This window comes from Mesocricetus auratus, unplaced genomic scaffold (genome assembly GCF_017639785.1).
Source record: "Mesocricetus auratus isolate SY011 unplaced genomic scaffold, BCM_Maur_2.0 Super-Scaffold_100047, whole genome shotgun sequence".
Taxonomy (NCBI): Eukaryota; Metazoa; Chordata; class Mammalia; order Rodentia; family Cricetidae; genus Mesocricetus; species Mesocricetus auratus.
Window position 1 is genome coordinate 5,418,543 of NW_024429224.1, and position 18,199 is coordinate 5,436,741.

The 18,199-nt window shown below is 45.0% G+C and overlaps 1 protein-coding gene across 7 annotated transcripts in view; it reads left to right on the forward strand.

The window, feature by feature from the left end:
* The first annotated feature begins 8,502 nt into the window (after positions 1–8,502).
* Positions 8,503–18,199, forward strand: part of Gapvd1 (GTPase activating protein and VPS9 domains 1) — a 72,207-nt gene continuing 62,510 nt past the window's right edge. For all 7 annotated transcript variants that reach the window (XM_040735553.1, XM_040735557.1, XM_040735555.1 and 4 more), the window contains exon 1: positions 8,503–8,637. The gene's annotated coding sequence lies outside the window, so the exon portion shown is untranslated. The remainder of the gene's footprint in view (positions 8,638–18,199) is intronic.

Sequence of the window (18,199 nt, forward strand, 5' to 3'; positions counted from 1 at the left end):
CATGTGGGTGCTTAGAATGGGTCCTGGGGCCGGGCGGTGGTGGTGCACGTCTTTAATCCCAGCACTCGGGAGGCAGAGACGGGCAGATCTCTGTGAGTTCGAGACCAGCCTGGTCTATAAGAACTAGTTCCAGGACAGCCTCCAAAGCCACAGAGAAACCCTGTCTCGGAAAAAAAAAAAAAAAAAAAAAAAGAATGGGACCTGGGACTTTCTTCCAAAGTAGCACATGCCCCTAACCACTGAGCCATCTCACCAACCCTGGGAAGTTTGGTTTTTCTACAAGTTAGGCTATTATCTTCAACTTCAAGCTGAGAGGACAGAAAACAGCTGCATATTTTATAAATATTTTGATAAGGAAATAGAGGCATTTATTTAGTAATTTAAGCCAGTTCGTTTTGTTTGTGCTCCTATGAGTAAGAAAATTTGTTTCAATCAGTGATAAAGCTAAGCTGGGGTAGGACTTCATCAGGCTTGGGTATCATATATGCATTTGTGGATTGAGGGCTGTTTGCTGCTGGTACAGCTGGCCGGCCAGCCTGTGAACTTTGGGGAATTCTTCTCTCTCTGGTAGGAAGACTGGAATTATGGAAGCATGCTACTGTCTCTTGATGTTTGTTTTGGGGTCCTCATGTTTGCACAGTAAATGCTGTATCCATGGAGCAAGGTCCCAAGCCCAGCCATGTGTGTGCATGTGCATGTGCGCATGCGAGCCTGTGTGTGTGTGTGTATGTGTGATTTTGGTGTGCATGCACAGTGTAGTCAGTGTGGCAGTCAGAGGGCAACTTGTGGCGATCAGTCCTCTCCTTCCACCACGTGTGAGTCAAGGATAGGGCTCAGGCGGTCAGGCTTTCAGATAAGCACCTTTACGCGCCATGCTATCTCACTGGCTGGCTGGGCCAGTCTTCCTTCTTGCCTCTTTTTAAAGACAGGTAAGGTATCATTCTTTAGTTCAGGCTGTCCTGGAACTCACTGCGTAACCCACACTGTCCTAAACTTCTGGTCTTCTGCCTCAGATTCTGAGGTTGCTGCGATCTCTATGCAGCAGTAACTACCATGCCAGGCTTGTATATTGAAAGTGGTGGCGCACGCCTTTAATCCCAGCACTCGGAAGGCAGAGGCAGGCGGATCTCTGTGAGTTCTGAGTCCTGTCTGATCTACAAAGAGTTCCAGAACAGGCTCCAAAGCTACACAAAGAAACCCTGTCTCAAAGAAAAAAGAAGAAGAAAAGGAAGAAAAGAAGGTCATCGGCCTGGCAGCAGTTACCTTGACTCACTGAGTCATCTTACCAGCCCCACCCCCACACAAACCAGTTTTCTTTTTCAAAACAGTGTCCCTCTATCCAATCCGTGCCGGCCTCCTGCCTCAACCTCCCAGCTGCTTGAATTACAGGTAGGGAGCATGGACACCACACCCAGAAATATATGTATATCTTTCTATCTTTTTTCATTGTTAGGGATTGAACGCAGGCCTTTGTATATACCAGGCAAACACTTTACCTTTTGGCTACATTTCCAACCTCAAACATATTGATTGCAAATATTAGTCTTTTTGTTACGTGTATTTTCAGTAACCCTGGTATATATTTTTTAATTTATTCATTTTTCAGTTTAAATTTAGATTAGAAACAAGGTTGCTTCAAAAGTCAGTTCCAGGTCCCTCTCCCTTTCCCTCCCCTCTTCCTGTGCCCTCCTCCCAACCCCCCCCCCCCCATTATCCCCTCATTTCCCCAGGGAGGGTGAGGCCCTCCATGGGGGTGTCCATAGTCTGTCATTTCATCCAGGGCAGGGCCTAGACCCTCCCCCAAGAATTCAGGGTAAGAGTGCATCTCACATTGTTGGATGGGAGTCCCTGGTATATGTTTTTAGGTATATGTTTTTATTCCCTTACCTTTTGAGACAGGCTGGTCTTTTTTTTTTTTCAATCGAGACAGGGTTTTTCTGTGGCTTGGGATCCTGTCTGGAACTAGTTCTTGTAGACCAGGCTGGTCTTGAACTCACAGAGATCCGCCTGCTTCTGCCTTCTGAGTGCTGGGACTAAAGGCATGCACCACCATGCGGGGCCTACATTTTCTTTATTTACTCATCTATGGGTGGGCATTTAGGCCAGGTCCATATCTTGGCTGTTGTAAACGTAATAAATGAATGTGTGGGTATCTCTGCAGAATGCTATGATTTCTTCGGGTACAGTCAGAAGTCTCCCATCTGGACCATATGGAAGTTCTGTTTTTAGACTTTTGAGGAATTTCCACCCTGACTTCCATTATGACTCATCAGTTAACATTTCCATTATTTGTTGTTGCAGCACTGGAATTGAATTTATGGCCTCCAGCGTACGACTGGTTTATATTGTCAGTCATCTTAAGTCTCACCACCTAGCCCTGGCTGGCCTCACACTCACCTCTACTCCTCAGTGCTGAGATTAAAGGGATGGGCCACGATACCCTGCCAATGAGGTCATTCATTCTTTATGTACTGAAAAGGAAAGATGTCCAAGATATAATACAGCATTCAAGAAGAAAATTGTAGAACATAGAATAGGGTGTAAAAGGTGGTCTTATTTAGACACACACACATACACACACACACACAGACACATACCCAAATTGAGAAGGATAGCTTGGGAGCTTGGGAATTTCTCTCTCTCTCTCTCTCTGTGTGTGTGTGTGTGTGTGTGTCTGTCTGTCTGTCTGTCTGTTTGTCTGTGTTTCAAGACAGGATTTCTCTGCTATCCTGGGACTTGCTCTGTAGACCAGGCTGGTCTCGAACTCACAGAGATCCGCCTGCCTCTGCCTCCCAATTGCTGGAATTAAAGGCGTGTGCCACCACTGCCTGGCTTCTATCTTAATAACTATTGGACGGAACAGAGTTATTGCCATCTCTGTTTTATGGTTAAAACAGCTAAAATCATGTCTCAGATAAATCTCTGATCTCTTCACATCTTTTACTTCCTAACCCCCTTTCTTTCTCTTTCTTTCTTTCTTTCTTTCTTTCTTTCTTTCTTTCTTTCTCTCTCTCTCTCTCTCTTTCTAGATAGGGCCTTGCTTTTCTTTCTGGGATGGCCTGCAGTAGGAGCCACATGGTCTTTGATAAACAAGCTCTACCCACTTATTACTAAAAGCAAGATTAGTGAGGTATTTCAGAAGGTTCTTGACTCCAAGGCTTATGGCCTGAATTTGATTCCCAGAATCCATATGGTGGAAGGAAAGGACTGACTCACACGAATTGTCTCCTGACCTGCACACACACACACACACACACACACATACACACACACACACACTACAGAGCACACACACGCACACACACACATATAAACAAACATACATAGAGACATACACACAGACACACAGAGACACACACATGTACACACAGACACACTCATAGACACAGACATACTCACCCACACACAGACACACTCACACACACAGAGCATACACACATGCATAAACAAATACACACAGAGACACACACAGACACACACACACAGACACACAGTCACCCTCATAATCCTCCCCCTACATGCATAATTGCATAAATAGAAAAAGAAGAAAAAAGGTAAGTATGCGGGGCTGGAGAGACGGCTCAGCAGTTAAGAGGGAATATTGCTCTTCCAGCTTTGGTTTCCAGCATCCACATCCGTTGGCTCCCAGTGGTCTATTCAGTTCTAGGGCATCCAGTGAATACCTCTGGCCTCCTTGATCACCTGCACTAACGTGCACAGATGCACATGCACACACATAATTAAAAAGTAACAAAAAGAAATTTCATTTAGCCGGGCGGTGGTGGCACACGCCTTTAATCCCAGCACTCGGGAGGCAGAGGCAGGTGGATCTCTGTGCGTTCGAGGCCAGGCTGGACCGATAGCCTCCGAAACAATACAGAGAAACCCTGTCTCGTAAAAACCAAAAAAAAAAAAAAAAAAAGAAAGAAAGAAAGAAATTTCATTTATTTCTAGGTAGCAAATCGAGTTCCAGGTTAACAATGGTTAATGGTGTGAGGTCTGAGGTTCTCTGACTTTAGGGACTAATTGTTGATTTTAATCAAGCCAGGCTGGTGTGAGGCCTTCAGCAGTAGACAGAGCACTTGCACAGCACGTGTTAGGCTCCAGGTTGGGTCCCCTGGGTACCATCCCAGCCCTGCAAATGAATAAGTAAATCAACAATCAAAAGACCTTCATGGGGGGTGGTAGTGTCAGAGAGATGATTCAGAAAGCAAAGGTGTTTGCTGACAAGACTGATGACCTGAGTTCTAACCCTAGGTCCCACCATGTATCAAATTCCTACACGTTGTTCCCTGACCTCCATATGTGCCCCACATACATACACACGACAAATTCCTACACATTGTCCTCTGACCTCCATATGTGCACCCACATACATATACACAACAAACAAAATAATAACTAAGAACAATTTTTTTGGGTCTTTTTGAGACAAGATTTATTTTCTCAACTCTGGCTATTCAGGACTTGCTCTGTAGACCAGGCTGGCCTTGAACTCAAAGAGCTCTGTCTGCCTCTGCCACCTTGAGTGCTGCTGAGATTAAAGGAGTGTGTCACCAGACTCTTCTTCCTTCTTTACTTTTCTTTTCTTCTTTTTTTTTGAGAACAAAATCTCACCATGTATTCATCCCTAGTTGGACTGGAGCTTGTTATGTAGATCAGGCTCACCTTGAATTTACAGCATTCCTGCTTTTGCCTCCAGAATGCTGGAATTAAAGGCATGAGATAACATGTCCAGTTTCAAAGCACCTTTAAAACAAATTATTATGTCTTTAGTCAATTTTTTTTGCTTTTTAGTGTTCTGCCTACATACCAGAAGAGGGTGCCAGATTGAATTGTAGATGGTTGTGAGCCACCATGTGGTTGCTGGGAATTGAACTCAGGACCTCTGGAAGAGCAGTCAGTACTCTTAGCCTCTGAGCCATCTCTCCAGCCCCTGTTTTGTTTTTTTGAGACAAGGTTTCTCTGTGTAGCTTTGGCTGTTCTGGAACTCTCTCTGTAGACCAGACTGGCCTCAAATTCAGAGATCCACCTGTCTCTGCCTCTGGAGTGTTGTGACTAAAGGCGTGTACCACCGCTTCATCAATTGTTTTTAATTCAATGCATCTAATTACTAATGAAGTTTGACAGATCACCTAGTTTTTGTTTGTTTTGTTTTGTCTTACTTCTCTAAGACTGGCTAGGCACACAAGGAAAGAATGCAATGATTTCAAAAGTTTAATTTCTGAGTTTGTTGCTGCTGTGTGATTCTGAGGCACAGTACTTTTATGGACAGTGTGGAATTGGAAGTAGGAATATCTGAACATTAATCCAATATGAATCATCACCGTTGTGGCCAACTGAGACAAGGTCTTGCCCTACAGCCTAGGCTGGCGTCAAACTTGTGTTCCTCCTGCCTCAGCCTCCTGAGCACAGACATTATTTGTATGTACCATAATGCCCAGAAAGATTCAGTGAGAATTGGTTACCATGGATAAATAATTTTGCATCCCTGTATATCATGGTTGGCTGAATTGTGTATCAGGAAGAAAATGTCCTTGGATAGAATTCATTGTTTATTTACTTATTCTTGAAACAACCTCAAACATTCCATGCTGGCTTCAAACTCTCCATTCTCCTGTCTCTAAGTCCCAAATGCTAGGATTATAGGTATAAACCACCACATCCAAACAACAGTAAGAAAAAAAAGATCACCATGATAAATTCTAGAAAGTACAGGTCATCTGCTCTACAGAGCAGTACTAGCACTATTTACTAAATTCTGACCATTTCCCCCAAATTTATGAATTTTGACCATAATTTTCTCTCCCATGTATAAAATGTGTAGAGTGTAGTAGCTACTTCACAGCCTGTAAGAATCATTGTTGTAGTGATCCAAGGTTCTGGTAAGAATGCTGCATTCCTTAGGAATGCTGTGTGGAAAGATAAAGCTGCCCATCTAGTCCAGTCTCTCCATGTGTAGCTGGCAGAACAGGACCTGAACACTCCTGTTCTTTTTTCACTTACAATGCACAATCTACTTCCTGCAAGGCTCTTAAGATCCTTTAGCACCTTTCCTTTTCATTCATTTATTTATGTATCTATTTATTTATCAAGACAGTATTTCTCTGTATAGCCATCTTGGCTGTTCTGGAACTCACTCTGTAGACCAGGCTGGCCTGGAACTCATAGAGATCCACCTGCCTCTGCCTCCTGAGTGCTGGGATTAAAGTTGTGTACCACCACTGCCTGACCCTTTTTTGTTTTATTTATGTATTTACATATTTATTTATGTAGTTATTTACACACTTACTTACACATTCACACCATCTATCTATCTATCTATCTATCTATCTATCTATCTATCTATCTATCTATCTATCTATCTATTCGTTTATGTGGGGGACAAGTCCTGGCCACAGTGGAGGTCAGAAGATACTGCAGGTGTCATTTCTCCTTCAGCCATGTAGGGTGCTTGGGATTAAATTCTTGTGGTCAGGTGGCGGCAAATGCCTTTACCTGAAGTCTTCTTTTGTTTCTTTGAAAGCCTTTCCTTTACCTCTGTGGTCTGAAGCTTTTGAATTACTTCATGGTCGTCGTTGTCTTCTTCTTTTAATGCTTCTTCTTCTTCTAATGCTTCTTTTTCTTTTTTCTTTTTTGATTTTTCGAGACAGGGTTTCTCTGTGGCTTTTGAGGCTGTCCTGGAACTCGCTCTGTAGACCAGGCTGGCCTCGAACTCACAGAGATCCGCCTGCCTCTGCCTCCCGAGTGCTGGGATTAAAGGCGTGCGCCACCAACGCCCGGCCTAATGCTTCTTTTTCTAATGCTTCTTCTTCTAATGCTTCTCTCCCTTTATCTTTCTCTCCCTCTCTCTTCTTCTCCTCCTTCCTCTGTCTTCTTTCTTCCCTTGTCTTGTTTTGAGTCTGGGTCTCTCTACATAACCCTGGCTATCCTGGAACTCACAGAGTGCTGGGATTAAAGTTGTAGGCCACCAATCCCAGCCTGAGTCTTGATTTTTTAATTTAACGAGGTCTTTTTTCCCTCTGGAATCTCATAGCACTTTGTAATTCTTCATAGCACTTTGTAATTTATTGTTACATTCTTAATCTGTGGGAGTTCCTCTCCACTTTAGATTGTAAATTGTACCCACTTGCTTTTTCATCTTCTTGGTGCTTTGTACAATGTAACAGACTCGATTGATAGTCTTTAATTGAATTCACCTCTTGACTTTGTTGAATGGCAACATCGTACCAATAACATCTGACCAACTAGCTACTCACAATGCTATTGTAATGAGGTAGCAAATAGGAAGTAAATTCTGTCAAAAATTTTCTTTTTTGAGTCAGGGTCTCACAGGATAGCACAGGCTGGCCTAGACATGCTGTGGAGCTCAGGCTGTTTGAATTCTTACTAATTATCCTGCTTCAGCCTCTCAAATGCTACTGTGCCTGTTAAATCCCCCAGGTCCCCCCCAAAAAACAGGGTTTCTCTGTAGCTTTGGAGCCTGTCCTGGAACTTGGTCTATAGAATACCAGGCTGACCTCTGCCTCCAGAGTGCCGGGATTAAAGGCGTGCACCACCACTACCCGGAGCCAGTTAAATTCTGATGAGTTTTAAGGTGTACTGAAGGGTGATGGAAAGCAATCTGGGATGTGATTTACGTTTGAAATAGTTGGGAAGATGAGTTTTCATCCCCCCACCCTCCGCCTTTTGGCCTTAGACTGCTGTTGGAGGATATATTCATTGTCTTCAAAGTTTTGAAGGGCTGTCACAGTGGGAACCAATGCTTGCTACCGGAAGCCTAACTACTAGCAAAGAGGAAAGAAAAGGGAAGCGATTTCAGCTCTGCGGGAGGCAGAAGACGTCTTTCTAACTTTAGAGCTGTCCAACAGTGGAGCCTGCTGCATTTTTTAGAGGTTGTGAGTGGCCTGGTATCGGAAACTCCGGAACAGAAGTGACACAGGGAGGCCATCTGGCTGGCCTTGCGGCTCGGCAGCCCTGCATGCGCGGGAGCTGCACCTCGGACGTCTAAGATATGTTCCAGTTCTAAGGTTTCTGTGACTGTTCTCTTTTGCTAATGGCGCGTCACTTGTCATACACATACACACACATACACACACACAAAATTTAAACCTCTTTAATGTAACTGTACGGTTTACAATAAAAAATCGACCAAACGACAAGTGGGAAATTAGATTTAATACTAAAAATGAAGATACCTCCCAACTGACATAGCTTTTCACTGAAAGGGAGTGTGCACATGAGTGTGGAGAGAGAGGGAGAGGGGGGGGGAGAGAGAGAGACTATTGGATGACGTCCCGGGCAAGTGAGGAGCGTCCTTTCTTTTCACACGTCTTCTCCAGCATCAGGTACGCGGAGAGGTGAGAGCGTGGCTCGGCGGACAGGTCCCGGCAAGCAGCTCCGCCGGGAAGGGCGGAAGGGCGGCCGCTGGCCGGACCACCGATCCCAGGGGGCCCCGCGGCGCCGCGCACGCGCACTGGCGAGGGGGCAGCGCCGCCGCAGGAGGCAGGGAACCGACTGGCGATCTGTGGCGGCGCTGGCTGGGCGGCGGTGGCAGTTCGCGGCGAGGGCGACGGCTCCGAGGCCGAGTGGCCGTCCTGCGGGGACCTGGGCGCCGTCCTCCGCATGACCTCATCGGTGAGTGCGCGTCCCCGGGCCGCCCGCGCCGCGTGCGCCGCTCCCGGCTCGGCAGCCCCGCCGTCCGGCCTAGCTCCGCGGCCCGCGCCTGACGGCCGCCCCGCCCCGCCCCGCCCCGTCCCGAACCCGGGCCCCGGGTCCCGAGCCCCGGGCCTGCCCCGCGCCGGGTCGACGCTCGGGCGGGAAGCCGCGCGGCCGGGCCCCGCGGGAGGGGTGGCGGCGTGCGGGCCCCGGCGGCCGCCTGAGGCGGCTGGGACTCAGGGTGCGTGGGGGATGGGACGGCGGCGCGACGCGGCGGGAAGGGGCGCAGTGGCGCGGGTCGCCTCCGTGGGCGTCCGGCGCAGGTGGGCAGCCGAGCCGCGGAGCCAGGGGCGGACCGAACGGCTTCGCCGCGCCGCCAGTGACGCGCCGGACGCTCGGGGCTGGGGACGCCGTGCAGCCGCAAACGCGCGCCGGGCTTGGCGTCTGTGCACTGGCTGGCGGTGGTCTGCGTGTGTCCCCTCTTCCCACCTCTCTTCCTTCAGTGTCGCCTTTTATCGAGGGGCAAAAACTGTCGCGGGTGCTGGTTGGGCAGACCGCAGAAGCGAACGGAATAAAATGCATAATTCTACGTAGTAAAGTGAGAAGAAGGTGAGGTGTCAGATGAGAGGAAGGTACAAGGAGGACTCTGTTTGTAACGTTTGGTAAAAAATCAAGCTTAATAAAATGAAATCTTTGAGTTTGGGCAATAGGGGATGAGTGTTTGGGACTAGAGTTTCCAGTCCGCGGTTCCTTAGTGGATTGACTGTAGATAGAATGTAGCTGGCCCTTAAGCGAGAATGATGGTAAAATTACACCTTTATTTACAAACCAGTAATTGAAACTGACAGTTACCTTCAGTTATCAAAGCAGGCAGCAAACCACAGTAGTATTAGCAAGTCCTGTGAGTTTGCCACCAATAGAAATTAGAGATATTTTTGTGTCACATTTACAGTTGGAGCTATCTTAAAATATCATGTCTGTTTCTTTGAGTTTGTTTCTGTTACATCTTATGTAATATGCTATAGTTGTACATGTCAATTTTTCATTTCATAATATGTAAGTATAATAGTTTTCCTTTGTACTCATGAACTTTGCATTTAGAAGCAATATGAGAAGAGTACCTTAACCTTCACCAGACTATCAAAGAGGTAGATCCATGGCACGAAATGATTAAGAATTTCAGAAATAGCTGGACAGTGGTGGTGTACGCCTTTAATCCCAGCACTGGGGGGTGGGGGGCAGAGGCAGGCTGATGGATCTCTGAGTTCCAGGCCAGCCTGGTCTACAAAGAGCTAGTTCCAGGACAGCCTCCAAAAGCTACATAGAGAAACCCTGTCTCGGAAAACAAAGAAGAACAACCCTGGGACAGGCAGTGGTGGCGCATGCCTTTAAATCCCAGCACCCAGAAGGCAGAGGCAGACTTATCTCTGTAGAGGCCAGCCTGGTCTACAAAGCAAGTTCCAGGACAGCCAGAGCTGTTAAAAACAAGCAAACAAACAAAAGCAAAAAGCAAAAGAAGAAAAGAAAACTTTGGAGAAGAAAGCAGAGGAGCAGAGGTGGGAAGAAGCATACAGCGTGAGACCAAGTACACACAAAGCATTGCTATTATAATCAGGGCCTAACTGTCCTGCTGACCTAAAACTGGCTCTGTGCACCAGGCTGGCCTCAAACTTGCTGTAGCTCTTCCACCTCTGTCTTCCAAATGCTGGGCATATAGGTGTATGCCACCACTCCTGGCTTTTCTTTTCTTTTTTCTTTTTTCTTTTTTTTTTGGTTTTACGAGACAGGGTTTCTCTGTATTGCTTTGGAGGCTCTTCTGGAACTTGCTCTGTAGACCAGGCTGGCCTCGAACTCACAGAGATCCGCCTGCCTCTGCCTCCCGAGTGCTGGGATTAAAGGCGCTGGCTTTTCTTTTTAACGTATGAATCATAGCAGAGTAGTAGTTTTGAAAGATAGACCAGACTGTAGATATTTCATCCAGTATACTGGGGAGTCAGCAAAATACTGTGCTGAAGAAAGGGAAGTGAGCATTTGGCCTTTTGATTTTGTGCTGAGGCATCCCCATATTATTAAGTGGTAGAAGCCCTTCAAGCTTGTGAAAGGAAATTTTAGTATTTGCTGATTTTCTATTTCTTTCTTGTGCTTGTTGTGTGGGTATGTACATGTTCATGTTGAATGTCTTCTGTCCCTTCATCTTATTTTTTATTTTTTTGTTTTTTTCGAGACAGGGTTTCTCTGTGTAGCCCTGGATGTGTTGGAACTCACTCTATAGGCCAGGCTGGCCTTGAACTCAGAGATCCACTTGCCCCTGCTTCCCCAAGAGCTAGACTAAAGGCATATGCCACCACCACCTAGCAGCTTCAGCTTCTGTCTTTGCAGCCCTAGTGTAGGAATTGCAGGCACTGGCTGCTGTGTTGGCTTTTTACATAGGTGCTCGGAATCTAAACTCAGATCCTCAGGCATGTGTGGGAAGCCCTTTACCAACTGAACAATCTCCCCAGCCCTCCTCCTTCTCTTAAAATAAATGTTATTTATATATTGTTTGTTCATTGCTGTGGATGGAACCTAGCTTTGCATGTGCTAGGCAACTGCTTCGAGGCCAACACCCTTTTTTTATGGTTTTCTTAAAATCACAAATGTGGTGTGAGCTTTACATAGAAAGACATCCTTCTTTTTCTCTCTGTAAGTGAAAAATAGCAGGCTCAACTATAATATGTCTTTGGTGGCTATTTTCATGTAGGACAAAAAATAAGCATAGATTGTAGAATCAGGAAGTTGGTAATTAATTTTTAAAACATTCTCTTTTCGATGAATATCTTTCTTTGATCCCAGCACTCAGGAGGCAGAGACACGAATTTCTGTGAATTAAAGGCCAGGCTGGCCCAATGATTGAGTTCAGGACAGTCAGGACTGTCTTGAAAAAATAAAATAAAATAAAATGGTGGCATATGCCTTTAATCCCAGAACTCCAGAGGCAGAGACAGGAGGACCTCTTGAGTTCAAGACCAGCCTGGTCTTGGAATTCTTCATGTTCTGGCACTCTGGTAGTACTGAGAGTAGACTCAGGGCCAAAGATATTCTGGACAGGTGCTCTACTACTGAGCTGTCTTTATGCACAGCTCTGTAGTTTTTCATTTTAAGACAGGGTCTCACAAAGTTGCCCAGGGTGTTCTTGAACGTGCTGTGTAACCCAAGCAGACGCCTACTCCTTTGTTTTCTTTATGCCATATTTCCATCTGTTGTTAAGTTATATATCTATATATATATAACTATATATATATGTAGGTCTAATTTTTTTCTTCCCTACTTAGGTGCTATCTTCATGACACACAGGAACATTGTCTTCACTGCTGAGCTAGAATGAGGGCTGCTGCATAGCAGGTGCTCAGTAAAACAGTCCATGGACAAAATGAGCTCATCTTTTTATCACCTTGATATGTAGCTGAAGATGATGTTTTTGTTTTCGTGAGTTGTTTTGTTTGTTTGTTTTTGGTTTTTTTGAGAAAGAGTTTCTCTGTGTAACCCTGGCTGTTCTGGAACTCACAGAGATCTGCCTGCATCTGCCTCTCAAGTGCTGGGATTAAAGGTAGTGTGCACCACCTGGTAACTTTTTTTTTAGGACAAGGTCTCCATGCCTTGGTGGCCCACTCTGGAGGCAGAGGTAGGCCAACCTCCATGAGTTCAAGACCAGCCTGGTCTACTGAGCAAGTTTTAGGACGGCTTCCAAAGCTACGGAGAAACCCTGTCTTGAAAAACAAAACAAAATAAGACAAGGTCTCACTATGTAGCCCTGGCTGGCCTAGAACGCACTATGTAGACCAGACTGACTTTGAACTTCTTATCCTTTTTCCTAACCCTGAGTTGGGATTGTAAGTATATGTCACTATGCCTGGGTCATCTAAGAAATTATTTCACAAGCACTGTACAATTCTTCTGTTGGCATTTGTTTTCATATGGGCATCACTTATTAGCACATGATGCCATAGAGGATTTGGCTAGATTCACCTGCCCATGATCATGAAGTAAAAGGAGAGAGGTCTGTAGCTTATGTTCTTTCTCCATCTGCTGAGATTCCTTTTGCTTGTTTTTGAAGGCAGGGTCTTGCTATGTGGTCCAGGCTTTCCTGGAACTTGTCTCAGGCTCACCAATCCTCTTGTTTTTTCTTAACTATTCTCACTTTCCATGCTGAGGGATAGAACTTTGTTTTGTCAGAAAAAAAGGAGAAAAGTAGTTCTAGAAAGTATACTGCTAGTATTACTATTGAATTAGAGAAACGAGAATATAAATAGATAAATGGGGCAGCATCTTTCATGGAGTTGATTTTTTTGGGAGGCAGTGCTTCTCTGTGTATCCTTGGTTGTCCTGGAACTTGGTCTGTCGAGCAGTCTGGATTCGAATTTAGAGATCCCCCTGCCTCTGCCTCCTGAGTGCTTTAGTCTGTGTCCGTCTATCAGTCCGTGTTGTGTCATGGTGTGTTGTCTTCTTCCATCCGTCGTGTCGCCACCCCGCCCCCCAGCCAGAATCCCAGAATCTCAATTTGTAGGCAGACTGACCTCAGAGATGGCAGTTTGGGGGGACCTCATACTCTTAAATAATGGGTTTACAAGCAGGAGTTAACATCCCTGGTTTATGGTTTTTCTATATAAATTGATAAATTCTTCTAAAGGGTACTGGGATTGAACATAGGCCTCATATGAGGCAGGTAAGTTTGTATCCCTTACCCCTCTTTATGTTTTATTTTGAGATAGTAGACCAAGCTTTTCCATTGAAATCTGTCTGCCTTTGCCTCCTCAGTGCTGGGATTACAGAGGTGTGCCACTTTACCTGGCTTTATTTATTTATTTGCAATTTTAAAGACAGGTATAGTTGTCTTTAATCCCAGCACTCAGGAGGCAGAGGCAGGTGCATCTCTTAAGTTTCAGGCCAGCCTGGTCTATAGAGTGAGTTCCAGGACAGCCAGAGCTACATAGAGAAACCCTGTCTGGAAAAAAATTTTTTTAAAATTTCATTTATTGTGTGTGTGTGTATGTTTTGTTTCTTTGAAAAATGATCTCATGTAGCACAGGCAGGCCTAGAAATCACTATGCAGCCAGGACTGGCTTCAAACTCATGATCCTCCTGTCCTTACCTCTTTTTTTTTTTTTTTTTTTTTTTTTTTTTTTGGTTTTTCGAGACAGGGTTTCTCTGTAGTGTTTTGGAGGCTGTCCTGGAACTCACTCTGTAGACCAGGCTGGCCTCGAACTCACAGAGATCCGCCTGCCTCTGCCTCCCGAGTGCTGGGATTAAAGGCGTGCACCACCACCGCCCGGTCCGAATTTTGTTACTTTTTAAATATGACAAACTGCAGTTTATTTTAAAAATTACCCCTTATACTTGTAGAAAAGTTTAAGTTTTCCTCAGGTGCATCTTGGCAGTAGGGCATTTAATTTATTCTTTATTTTTTCCATTTTTCTTTCTTTGACCACAGTCTGGCCTCAAACTTGAGATCATGCCAAATACTAGGATTATATAGGCAGGTGCCATGACATCCATTTCTTTTCTCTCTCTTTCTTCCTTCCTTCCTTCCTTCCTTCCTTCCTTCCTTCCTTCCTTCCTTCCTTCCTTTCTTTCTTTCTTTCTTTCTTTCTTTCTTTCTTGTTTTCCAAGGCAGGGTTTCTCTGTATTGTTTTTGGAGGCTGTCCTGGAACTCACAGAGATCCGCCTGCCTCTGCTTCCTGAGTGCTGGGATTAAAGGCCTGAGCCACCACTACCTGGCCCACTTGGTTCCTTTTGCAAAGCTATTTTAAGGCCAACTGGATGTCTCAGTAGGAAAAAGTGCTTGCTTGAGTCCAATCCCTGGAATCTGTGAAAGTGGAAGGAAAGAACTGATTGAAAAAAGTTGCCCTCTGCTGGGCATTGGTGGCACCCGCCTTTAATCCCAGCACTTGGGAAACAGAGGCAGGCAGATTTCTGTGAGTTCCAGGCCAGCCTGGTCTACAGAGCGAGTTCCAGGACAGCCTCCAAAGCCACACAGAGAAACCCTGTCTCGGAAAAAAACAAAAACCAACAACAACAAAGTTGCCCTCTGATCTCTACATTCCTTCTATGTCAAGCATGCTGTGTCACCCCTCACACCCTCATAATAACTGATTTTTGTTTTGTATTTTGTTTTTTCCAAGACAGACCTTCTCTGTGTAACAGCCTTGGCTGTCCTAGGAACTTGTTCTGTAGACCAGGCTGACCTCCAACTCACAGAGATCCGCCTGCCTCTGCCTCCCCAGGGTTGGGATTAAAGGCTTGCTCTTCCACCACCCAGTGATTAGTAAAGCTGATTGACGTTTATGAGTACTTGTGATTGCTTATTATAATATCAACATTGCAGCTTGGAGCTGAACCTCAGTAGTTAGACTGCTTGGGTAAGATCTCCGAAGCCCAGTGTCTAATCCTAACACTTTATAAAATGACCAGATGCTGTAGTGCACACTTGTCACCCTGATGCTCAGGAGGTAGAGATAGAAGTTCAAGGTCAGCCCTTGACTACATAGTGAATTTGAAGCCATACTGGGTTACTTGAGACTGCCTTAACAGCAATATCAAAGACATGAATGAAAAATGTGGTAAATGTGATAAATTGTACCTTGTAGGCCACTGTTTTTCTTCTCTTTTTAAAGATTTATTCTTATTTCATGTGCATGGGTGATTTGCTCGAATATATGTCTGTAAAAAGTATGTACTGTCTGAATAGGCCAGAAGAAGGTGTCAAATTTCCTGGGACTGGAGTTACAGACAGCTGTGAGCTTCCGTTTAGATGCTGGGATCTGAACCTGGGTCCTCTGGATGAGCAGCCACTGAGCATCTCTCCAGCTCGTTATTTATTTTTTAGGTGTGTGTATACATGTGCAAGCACAAACATGTAAGCCTGAGGAGGTTGGCAGAGGGCTGGAGTACACAGGCAGTACACCTTATCTGAGTGTTCTTCCAAGACAACAGCAAGCACTAGCTTTGGAGTAAAAGCATGAACCGCCATGCCTGGCTTTTTGGTAATATTCTGGGTTAATTCCTAGCAGCTTTTTCTATTATTTATTGTATTCGATGGTCATTGGTGTTTTTACCTGCATGCATGTTTATATGAGGGCATCAGGTTCTCTGGAACTGGAGTCACAGACCATTGTGAGCAGCATGAGGGTCTTCCGGAAGAGTAGTCAGTGCTCCTAACTGCTGATCCAGCTCTCCATCACTTCCTCCTTAGAATTTGAAGGTGTTGAGATTCTTTATTTAGTCCTGAAGTCCAACTAAAACTTACCTTGCCAGATAGCTGTAAGCTTTCCAAGAAAACTGGGCAGTATCTGCACTCTGATTACATATGATGCCTTGTTCAAGAGTGAGTCAGTAATTTACTTACATTTATTTATCTATTTATCCATCCATCCATCCATCCATCCATCCATCCATCCATCCATCCATCCATCCATCTGGTTTTTAGAGACAGGGTTTCTCTGTATTATTTTGGAGGCTGTCCTGGAACTCGCTCTGTAGACCAGGCTGGCCTCAAACTCACAGAGATCCGCCTGTCTCTGCCTCCCGAGTGCTGGGATTAAAGGTGTGTGCCACCAACGCCTGGCAATTTACTTATATTTAATTAAATCATTCCTTGGTGATTTCATACATGCTTTTACTACATTATGGTTACACTTATCCCTTTGCTCTCTCTTAGCCTATTCTCTTCCATCTTCCTTTTCCCAACAAGTACCAATTCTATTGAGTAGGGCAACTGTAAGCGGTAAACTTAACCATAAATTAAAGGACTCATGGGTGGGAGACAGTGAATGGCTTTAGTGGTCACACACACACACACACACACACACACACACACACAGAGAGAGAGAGAGAGAGAGAGAGAGAGAGAGAGAGAGAGAGAGAGAGACTCTGTGTGTATTACTGTGGAAAAACAAATTAAATAGCTGGATAGAACTGGATTCTTGTCTTAACTTTACATGTTAACTAATTTGATTTTGGGAAATTAAATTATCTTCACTTTCCTCAGCTATGTTATAACTAAGAATACTTACATATCAGGTGTGGTGGTGCACACCTTTAATTCTAGAACTTGGGAGACAGAGGCAATGGATCTCTTGAGGTCTATATAGTTGAGTTCCAAGCCAGTCTGATCTACATAGTGACTTTCAAGACTCTGTCCATTCCCTACCCCCAAAAAAGAATATCAAGACTCTGTCGTCCCCCCCCCAAAGAATTCTTATAGATGGCTCTGTGGGTAAAGGTGCTTGCTACCATTAGTTGAGGGCTTGAGTTTCATCCCAGGATCCACATGGTATAGGGAGAACACAGAATCCCACAGGCTATTTTCTGACTTCTGGTTTCCACGTTTTCCCTGACACTCACCCAAGTAAATAAATGAATAACAAATTCAGGAGAAAGAATACTTACCCTCTGGATTGGAAATGTTGGCAGAGCACATACTTAGCATGCATTTGACTGTAGGTTCAGCTTCCAGTGCCAAAACTGAAACAAGAAGTCACAGTATTTCTGTTTCTTAAAGATTTATTTATTATGTATACAGTGTTCTGCCTGTATGTGTGCCTGCAGGTCAGAAGAGAGCACCAGATCTCACTATGGATGATTGTGAGCCACCATGTGGTTGCTGGGAGTTGAAATCAGGACCCCTGAAAGAGCAACCAGTGCTCTTAACCTCTGAACCATCTCTCCAGCCCTGAAGTCTTAGTATTTCATATATTAAATTGGAGGATTTAGGCACCCAGTTGATGCAGAATGTAAGCTTGGAATGTGGTAGTTACTATTTGTATTTCCTAAACACCTGCAGGTCAGTTGAAACTGCCCAACCTCAACTATTCTCCTTCATGTCTCTGTCACTCTCCAACTAGATACATTGTCATACTGTTACCCAGTCTGGCCTAATGCACTGTGTAGCCCAGGCTGGCCTTGAACTTGTAGCAACTCTTATCTGTCAGCCTCCCAGGTGCTGGGAAGGATTACAGGTATAAGTCATTGTCTGCTGTCCTTTATTTTTTTTTAATGTGTGTGGATGTTTTGCTGCATGTGTGTATGAGCATCACATGCATGCCTGTAGAGGTCAGAAGAGGGAGTTGGATTCCCTGGGATTGGAGTTACATGGCTGTGTACTATCTTGTGGGTGCTAGGACTCAAACCAGGATCCTCAACAAGGGTAACAAATGCTCTTAAATGCTGAGCTACATTTTCAACCCTGGCTACTACCCTGGGGACTCAGCCCAGACACAGTATTCTACTACTAAGGTGCATTCCTAGCCAAGACCCAATAGGGTTTTAGAGCCTATTTAGGGTTTTAGGCTAGTTTCAAACTCAGGATTCATATGTTTCAGCCTCCTGAATGCTAGAACTGCTGGTTTGTGCCACCATGCTCAACCAATACTTCTGGTAGCTTAAGGTAAGGTTCACTATTGGAAAGTTAACATAAAAGCTGACTTTTCCCAGCACCTGGGAGGCAGAGGCAGGCTGATCTCTGTGCCTGGTCTACAGTGCTAGTTCCACGACAGCCAAGGCTGTT